This window comes from Triticum aestivum, chromosome 7D (genome assembly GCF_018294505.1).
Source record: "Triticum aestivum cultivar Chinese Spring chromosome 7D, IWGSC CS RefSeq v2.1, whole genome shotgun sequence".
NCBI classification, from domain to species: domain Eukaryota; kingdom Viridiplantae; phylum Streptophyta; class Magnoliopsida; order Poales; family Poaceae; genus Triticum; species Triticum aestivum.
Genome location: NC_057814.1, coordinates 279,816,983 through 279,826,782, shown reverse-complemented (window position 1 = coordinate 279,826,782; position 9,800 = coordinate 279,816,983). Strand labels below are relative to the sequence as shown.

The 9,800-nt window shown below is 42.6% G+C and overlaps 1 long non-coding RNA gene across 1 annotated transcript; it reads left to right on the top strand.

Moving 5' to 3' along the window:
• Positions 1-8,437: 8,437 nt before the first annotated feature.
• LOC123164728 (uncharacterized) lies at positions 8,438-9,587 on the top strand. Its single transcript, XR_006482610.1, has 4 exons — positions 8,438-8,909; positions 9,004-9,069; positions 9,322-9,433; positions 9,511-9,587. It is a non-coding gene; the product is annotated as an uncharacterized lncRNA (long non-coding RNA).
• The last annotated feature ends 213 nt before the right edge of the window (positions 9,588-9,800 follow it).

Below are 9,800 nucleotides of genomic sequence, written 5' to 3'. Positions count from 1 at the left end.
CCCAGGGGCTACTATTAATACTAGTAAGGTACACATCAATAACATGTATATCAAATATACCTTTGTTCACTTTGCCATCCTTCTTATCCGCCAAGTATTTGGGGCAGTTCTGCTTCTAGTGACCATTCCCTTTGCAGTAAAAGCACTCAGTTTTAGGCTTCGGTCCAGCTTTGGGATTCTTCCCGGGAGCGGCAACTTTCTTGCCATTCTTCTTGAAGTTCCCTGTCTTTCCCTTGCCCTTCTTCTTGAAACTAGTGGTCTTGTTAACCATCAACAGTTGAGGCTCTTTCTTGATTTCTACCATCGGCGATTTCAGCATCGCGAAGAGCTCGGGAATCATTTTCGTCATCCCTTGCATATTATAGTTCATCACGAAGTTCTAGTAGCTTAGTGATAGTGACTAGAGAACTTTGTCAATCACTATCTTATCTGGAAGATTAACTCCCACTTGATTCAAGCCATTGTAGTACCCAGACATTCTGAGCACATGCTCACCGGTTGAGCTATTCTCCTCCATCTTGTAGGCAAAGTACTTGTCAGAGGTCTCATACCTCTCGACACGGGCATGAGTCTGAAATACCAATTTCAGCTCTTGGAACATCTCATATGCTTCGTGGCGTTCAAAATGTTTTTGAAGTCCCGGTTCTAAGCCGTAAAGCATGGCGCACCAAACTATTAAGTAGTCATCATATCAAGCTTGCCAAACGTTCATAATGCATGCATCTGCTCCTGCAATAGGTATGTCACCTAGTGGTGCATCAAGGACATAATTCTTCTATGCAGCAATGAGGATAATCCTCATATCACAGACCCAGTCCCCATCATTGCTACTATCATCTTTCAACTTATTTTCTCTAGGAACATATCAAAAATATAGGGGAGCTATATCGCAAGCTATTGATCGACAACATAGATATGCAAAAACTATTAAGACTAAGTTCAGGATAAATTTAAGTTCAATTAATCAAATTAGTAATGAACTCCCACTGAAATTAACATCCGTAAAGTTATTTAAGTGATACATGATCCAAATCAACTAACCCATGTCCGATCATCACGTGAGATGGGGTAGTCATCAACGGTGAACATCTCCATGATGATCATATCGACTATATGACTCATGTTCGACCTTTCGGTCTCTAGTGTTCCGAGACCATGTTTGTACATGCTAGGCTCGTCAAGTTTAACCCAAGTATTCTGCATGTGTAAAACTGTCTTACACTCGTTGTATGTGAACGTAGAATCTATCACACCGATCATCATGTGGTGTCTCGAAACGACGAACTGTAGCAACGGTGCATACTCAGGGAGAACACTTTTATCTTGAAATTAAGTGAAGGGATCATCTTATAATGCTACCACCGTTCTAAGAAAAATAAGATGCATAAAAGATAGACATCACATCCAATCAAAATATGTGACATGATATGGCCATCATCATCTTGTGCTTTTGATCTCCATCTCCAAAGAATCATCATGATCTCCATCGTCACCGTCTCGACACCTTGATCTCCATCGTTGCGTCGTGGTCGTCTCACCAACTATTGCTAACGCATAGCGATAAAGTAAAGCAATTACATGGCGTTTGCATTTCATACAATAAAGAGGCAACCATAAGGCTCCTGCCGGTTGTCGATAATTTACAAACAATGATCATCTCATATAATAACGTATATAACATCATGTATTGAACATATCACATCACAACATACCCTGCAAAAACAAGTTAGACATCCTCTACTTTGTTTTTGCAAGTTTTACGTGGCTGCTACGGGCTTCTAGCAAGAACCCTTCTTACCTACGGCAAAACCACAACGATGTTTCATCAAGTTTGCTATTTTAACCTTCTTCAAGGACTGGACATAGTCAAATTCGATTCAACTAAAGTAGGAGAAATAGACACCCGCCAGGCACCTTTATGCAAAACTAGTTACATGTCAGTTGGTGGAACCGGCCTCATGTAAGGTTGGTCCGGGCCGCATCATCCCACAATACCGCCAAATCAAAATAAGATGTTGGTGGTAAGCAGTAGGACTATCACCGCCCACAACTCTTTGTGTTCTACTTGTGCATATCATCTACACATAGACCTGGCTCGGATGCCATTGTTGGGAATCGTTGCATGGAAAACATTTTTTTTACTATGCACACGCAATGGTCTATCCATGGAGATGCATAGAAATGAGGAGGAGAGTGTGTCTACGTACCCTCGTAGACCGTAAGCGGAAGCGTTTCACAACGCGGTTGATGTAGTCGAACGTCTTCGTGCTTCAACAGATCAAGTACCGAACGCACGGCACGTCCGCATTCTGCACACGTTCAGCTCGGTGACGTCCCTCGCCTTCTTGATGCAGCAAGATGTCGAGGTAGTAGATGAGTTCCGTCAGCAGGACGACATGATGACGGTGATGGTGAAGTGATCTCTGCAGGGCTTCGCCTAAGAACTATGAAAATATGACCGGGGTGTAAATGGTGGATGGGGGCACCGCACACGGCTAGGCAATTGTCTGTTGTGTGCTAGGCGCCCCCTCCCACACATATATAGGTGGGAGGGAGGGAGGAGCAGCCAAAGGAGGCACCCAAGTAGGAGGAATCCTACTTGGGGTCCCTCCCAAGCCGCGCCCTGCTTTCCTTGTTTGGAGTGCGGGGAAAGGCAGGGGAGGGTGGCGCCCCCCTTTTCCTTTGTCCCATGAGATGGAAAGGCAGGAGGGGCTAGCCCTCCCCCTTTTCCTTCCCTAGGGCTGGCCAAACAAGGGAGGGAGCGCACCAGCCCCCTTGTAGGCTGGTTTGTCCCCTCCTTTGGCCCATATAAGACCCATAACTTGCCAGGGGGTGCCCGGAACCCCTTCCGGTGACCCGATTCCTTCCCGGTACGTCCCGAAACACTTCCAGTGTCCAAATACCGTCTTGCTACATATAAATCTTCACCTCTCGACCATTTCGAGACTCCTTGTCATGTCCGTGATCTCATCCGGGACTCCGAACAACATTCGGTCACCAAAACATATAACTTATATAACACTATATCATTAAGGAACGTTAAGCGTGCGGACCCTGCGGGTTCGAGAACTATGTAGAGATGACCGAGACACCTCTCCAGTCAAGAACTAATAGCAGAAACTAGATGCTCATATTGGCTCCTATATATTCTACGAAGATCTTTATCGGTCGAACCGTTATGACAACATACGTAATTCCCTTTCTCCATCGGTATGTTACTTGCCTGAGATTCGATCGTCGGTATCTTCATAGCTAGTTCAATCTCGTTACCGGAAAGTCTCTTTACTCATTCCGTAATACATCACCTTGTGACTATCTCCTTAGTCATTTGCTTGCAAGCTTATGATGTGTATTACCGAGAGGGCCCAGAGGTACCTCTCCGATACTCAGAGTGACAAATCCTAATCTCGATCTATGCCAACTCAACAAACACCTTTGGAGATACCTGTAGAGCATCTTTTATGATCTCCCAGTTATGTTGTGACATTTGATAGCACATAAGGTATTCCTCCAGTATCTGGGAGTTGCATAATCCCATAGTCGAAGGAATGTGTATTTGACATGAAGAAAGCAATAGCAATAATATAACCTGAACGATCATTATGCTAAGCTAACGGATGGGTCTTGTCCATCACATCATTATCCTAATGATGTGATCCCATTATCAAATGACAACACATGTCTATGGTTAGGAAACGTTAACTATCTTTGATCAACGAGCTAGTCTAGTAGAGGCTTATTAGGGACACTGTGTTTGTTTATGTATTCACACAAGTTTTTAAGTTTCCGATCAATACAATTCTAGCATGAATAATAAACCTTTATCAAGAATAAGGAAATATAAAATAACAACTTTATTATTGCCTCTAGGGCATATTTCCTTCAATATTCAGCTAAAAGTCGATATCATTGATTAATCCCTTATCAGCCCCCGGCCTATATGGTACCAGCTACCAATATCGTAAACAATGAGTATATATAAGCCATGGGATGAAACTAACCTCGATGGTAAATAGCAGATGTTCCCAATATTGTCCTGTGTAAGTGATGACCCACAAGTATAGGGGATCAATTGTAGCTCTTTTCGATAAGTAAGAGTGTCGAACCCACCGAGGAGCAGAAGGAAATGACAAGTAGTTTTCACTAAGGTAATGTCTGCAAGTGCTGAAATTGTAAGTACCAGAGTAGTTTGTTAGCAAGATAATTTGTAACAGGCAAGTAACGGTAGTAGTAAGAAAAGTGCAGAAAGGTAGCCCAATCCTTTTGAGGCAAAGGACAGGCCAAAACGGTCTCTTATGATAAGCAAAGCATTCTTGAGGGTACACGGGAATTTCATCTAGTCACTTTCATCATGTTGGTTTGATTTGTGTTCGCTACTTTGATAATTTCATATGTGGGTGGACCGGTGCTTAGGTGTTGTTCTTACTTGAACAAACCTCCTACTTATGATTAACCCTCCCGCAAGCATCCGCAACTAAGAGAAAAGTATTAAAAATAAATTCTAACCATAGCATTAAACTCTAGGATCCAATCGGTCCCTTACGGAATAGCGCATAAACTGGGGTTTAAGCTTCTGTCACTCTCACAACCCATCATCTAATTGCTACTCCATAAATATGGTGAAGTGTCATGTAGTCGACGTTCACATGACACCACTAAGGCAATAAGAACATACATACTATCAAAATATCGAACACATATCAAGTTCACATGATTACTTGCAACATGATTTCTCCCGTGACCTCAAGAACAAAAGTAACTACTCACAAATGATAAACATGCTCATGATCAGAGGAGTATTAAATATCATATTGGATCTGAACATATAATATTCCACCAAATAAACCATATAGTAATCAACTACAAGATGTAATCAACACTACTAGTCATCCACAAGCACCAATCTATAGTTCCGGTAACAAGATTGAATACACGAGATGAACTAGGGTTTGAGATGAGATGGTGCTGTTGAAGATGTTGATGGAGATTTCCCTCCCCAAGATGGGAACATCTTCCACCAAATAAACCATATAGTAATCAACTACAAGATGTAATCAACACTACTAGTCTGTCACTTTTATTCTTTGTCATCCAAGTTCGTACAACGCTCAATTTTCTCTTACACTAAATGATTTCACATATTTAGAAGCAATTTTTATTGCCTTTTTGCACCGATGACAACTTACTTAAGGGATCTTTCTCAATCCCTAGGTAGGTATGGTGGACACTTGAAAAAGATTTTTATCTCTACTTAGTGTGGAATTTTTGGCTAGCAAAGATAGGGGGCAAGCATCAAATGTTAAAGGATCTATGACAATATGACTTCTATGTGAATATAAACAAACATAAATCATTAAGTTGTCTTCCTTGTCCAACGTCAACAATTTTGGCATATAATATTTTGATGAGGGCTCACAATCACAAAAGATTTCTAGGATAGTATATTTATATGTGAATCTTCTCTTCCCTTATTAACTCTTTCATGAGTTGCCATTGACTAATGCTATGTTTGTCAATATCTAATAAAATTTCCTACTTATACTTTTCCTTATGTGGTGCTATCACCTACCATAGGATTAGTATATAATCTTATTGATTTATTTCTTTTCTTTTATTTATTTCCTTTTTCTTTTTCTTTTTTTCTTATTTCTTTTCTTTATTTGCAACATGAAAGTAAAGAAAACAAAAACTCAAACTAAACTTTATTATATAACTTGCACATGATTACAATGATAGATCACTAAGCAAACTCTCAAATAAGAAAGGATGAAACTAACTTTATTTCATCTAAAGCAAAAAGATCAAACTAACATAAGTAAAAGCAAAAGGATAGTGGGATGATACGATACGGGGGCACCTCCCCCAAGCTTGGTGGAAGCCAAGGGGAGTGCCCATACCCGATACTCAGTTCTCCTTTGGTGGTGAAGAAGATGGTGGTGGTGATGAAGAAGAAGCCTTGTCCTTAGATTTCCATGGTAGTGGTCCACCATCATAAGAGGAAGAGTGAGTCTTACGGGTCTTGCAACTAGCAGCCAAACTCATACCTTTAAACCTCGCCTCATATTCAAAGACTTGGTTCTGAAGGTCATAGATCTGGCTTTGGAGGAAGTTGATTTGCTCGTTGAAGGTGAAGACGATGTTCTTCATGGGCTTGCCATCCACCTTGACATCACGGGAGAGGTCCGTGATCATGAGGTGATTGGCATGGAGTCCATGCTCCATTATCCCCTCGCACCGGAAGACATCTTGCTCCAAAGATTCAAGCCTAGCCTCCACGGTTCCCGTCCCCTTGGGGCAGGGCACATCGCGAAGGTAAGCACCCCCTCATGCATTGCAATGACCTGAGGGTGCTGCACCACCTCCCGCAAATATGGGTTGATGACGTTCTTGAAGAACTTGTCCTTGGAGGAGCTTGAAGCAGCCATGGTAGATGGGATCTGATAGAAAACAGCAAGGAAAAAGAGAACAGAGGATTTTCTCTGCGATACGGTGGTTAACAGGTTTGGGAAGTATATATAGATTATTTATCTTGGAGGACAAGTACATGGAAGAAAAATGGAGTACAGAAGGTGTCCCAGGTGGGCACAACCCACCTCGGCGTGCCGCGCCCGGGTGTCTTGTGCCCACCAGGGGACGCTTCCTGGAAGTTTCTTTATTTCCAAAATTCTAAAATATTCCAAAATTGACAAAAAATATTTTTGCGGATTTTTCGGAGTCCGTTTACTTACCGTATCATGTACCTCCTTATTTTCATGATTCTGGAGTGTTCTGGAAGGACTCTTTTATGTGTTCTTCCGGTGTCAAAGTTTGGATAGTATTACTTTCAACATTAATAGGCGTACCTGAGATATAATGCTTTATTCGTTGTCTATTGACAACCTTCAGGTTAGTACCTTCAGAATTATTTATTTTGATGGCTCCAGACCAGTAAACCTCCTCGATGACATATGGGCCTTCCCATTTTGAGAGGAGCTTTCCTGCAAAAAATCTAAAACGAGAGTTGTAGAAAAGAACATATTCTCCGACTTTAAACTCACGCTTTTGGATTCTTTTGTCATGCCATCTTTTAACCTTTTCTTTGAATAACTTTGCATTTTCATATGCTTGGGTTCTCCATTCATCTAATGAGCTTATATCAAATAACCTATTTTCACCAGCAAGTTTGAAATTATAATTGAGTTCTTTAACTGCCTAATATGCTTTATGTTCTAACTCAAGAGGCAAATGACAAGCTTTTCCATAAACCATTTTATAAGGAGACATACCCATAGGATTTTTATATGCTATTCTATAAGCCCAAAGTGCATCATCTAATTTATTAGACCAACTTCCTAGACCTATTAACAGTCTTTTGCAAAATTAATTTTATTTCTCTATTGCTAAGTTCAACTTTACCACTAGACTGGGGATGATAGGGTGATGCAATTCTATGGTTAACATCATACTTGCCAAGCATTTTACGGAAAGCACCATGAATAAAGTGTGAACCACCATCAGTCATTCAATATCTAGGGTCTCCAAACCTTGGGAAAATAACTTCCTTAAGCATTTTAATAGAGGTGTTGTGATCAATAGTACTGGTTGGAATAGCTTCTACCCATTTAGTAACATAATCAACGGCAACCAAAACATGTGTATACCCATTAGAGGAAGGAAAAGGTCCCATGTAATCAAATCCCCAAACATCAAATGGTTCAACAGCAAGTGAATAATTCATAGGCATTTCTTGACACTTACCGATATTACCTATTCTTTTACATTCATCACAAGATGAGACAAACTTACGGGCATCTTTGAAGAGAGTAGGCCAATAAAATCCAGACTGCAATACCTTATGAGCAGTTCTACCTCTAGCATGATGTCCTCCATAGGCGTCGGAGTGACATTTCCGTAGGATTTGTCCCTGTTCATGCTCAGGTACACAACATCTAATAATACCATCTACTCCTTCTTTATAAAGATGTGGTTCATCCCAAAAGTAATGTCTTAAATCATAGAAGAATTTTTTCTTTTGTTGGTATGTAAAGCTAGGTGGCAAATATTTAGCAACAATGTAATTAGCATAGTCAGCATACCAAGGAGTACCGTTAGCAACATTTATTGCACCTAACTGCTCATCAGGGAAGCTATCATCAATAGGTAGTGGGTCATCCAGCAGATTTTCAAGCCTAGACAAGTTATCAGCTACGGGGTTCTCAGCTCCTTTTCTATCAATAATATATAAATCAAATCCTATATACATAAGAAGTTCACCCCCACTACTTGATTTATCTCAACATGCAACATAGCCACGTCAGCATCCAATCGCAGGCATCCACGTCACCCCTAAACAGTCCCACACAGCCCACCTCCTGAGGTTATTTCTTATTTTTCCTGTAAAGAAAAAACAAAATCCCCCCAGCGGCCAAACCCCATGCCGCTGGTCCCCTCGCGATTTCCTACCGCCGCCAGCCTCCCTTGCCTCTGATCTGCTCCGGATCATCCCGACGGCGGCGGCGGCGCTCTTGATGCGGCCCGGCCATCACGGCAGCGGCGCTCCGGCACGGCCCGACCATCCCATCGCGCGTCCCAGTTCCTGCAGAGCACCTCCTCATCCCCTTTCCCCGCTCCGGATCCTCCTCACGGCGGCGGCGCTCCGGACGCGGACGCGGCCACCCCATCGCCCGCCCTAGTTGATTCGACCATCGCCGTCGCCACCTCCTCCCCTCGCCTCCTCGCCGCCGTCGCCATGCCCATTGCCCCCGAGCAGCACCTGTCCAATGGCTCGGGAAGGAGTACGCCCGTCTACCACCGGTCCCTCCCCCGCCCTCCTGCCGCCGCCATGGCCATGGCCTGACGATAGCTCACCTTCCCGCCATGGCCAACCTCCGGTGAAGAAGCTCGCCGTGCCTACCAACGCCCCAGTTCCGGTGAGCATGTCTTCCCCTTATTGTAGATTTGGATTGGGCTGGTTTGTTGTTCATCTGATGTCTATGATTTTTAGTGCTTCCATTCACTTCCCAGGTGGGTTGCTCCGAGTTGCTTAGTAGCTTACCTTCAATCGTTGGGTCAACGCATCTGCAGATGAAGGTACCATCCTATTGTTTTTTTCGTTTGCTGACTCCAACCTACATAGCCCACTGCTTCAAACCATTTGCAGCCCAATGCTCCAAATGGCCCACACTAAAAATAAGAAAAAACCATTCTGCACTCAAAATAAGAAAAAACCATTCTGCTGTAGGTAATTGATGGTTGACGCTCCACTTCCTCTCCCCACGATCTGCACAAGAAACTGAAGAAATTGATGATTGATGCTTCACTTACTCTCCCCACGATCTGCAGAAGAAACTGAAGAAATCCCCTTTAAAGTCTGCCCCACCTCAGCTCATCCTTTTCACATCATCTTCGAGCATGGATGGACGTCTCCCATAGGGTGTTCATAGTGCTTCCGCTGGTGAGCAACTCTCTCCTCTCTCCATGCCATTCCCTCTTGACATATTGCTGATTGAGTCACAAATTTGGACTTTTCAGGTGCTGCTCACTTCAACCATCTTGGTTATTCTTCCCTTGTTGCATGCCCACGTGCCTCATGTTTACAGCTCCTACTGGTATACAATGTTCCCACCCAGTGCTACTCCTAAAATTTGGTATCTTTCCCTATTCTGGATTTTCATTGATATGCAATTTTTTTAACTTAATTCAATGCACAGCCTTGCATTTTAATTCCTTTCCTATTATGGATTTTAGTTTGCTTCATCCAAGTAGTTTGCTTCACTCAAATCCGAATTAAGTTTTGCTTGATTCAACATATACCCTTACAT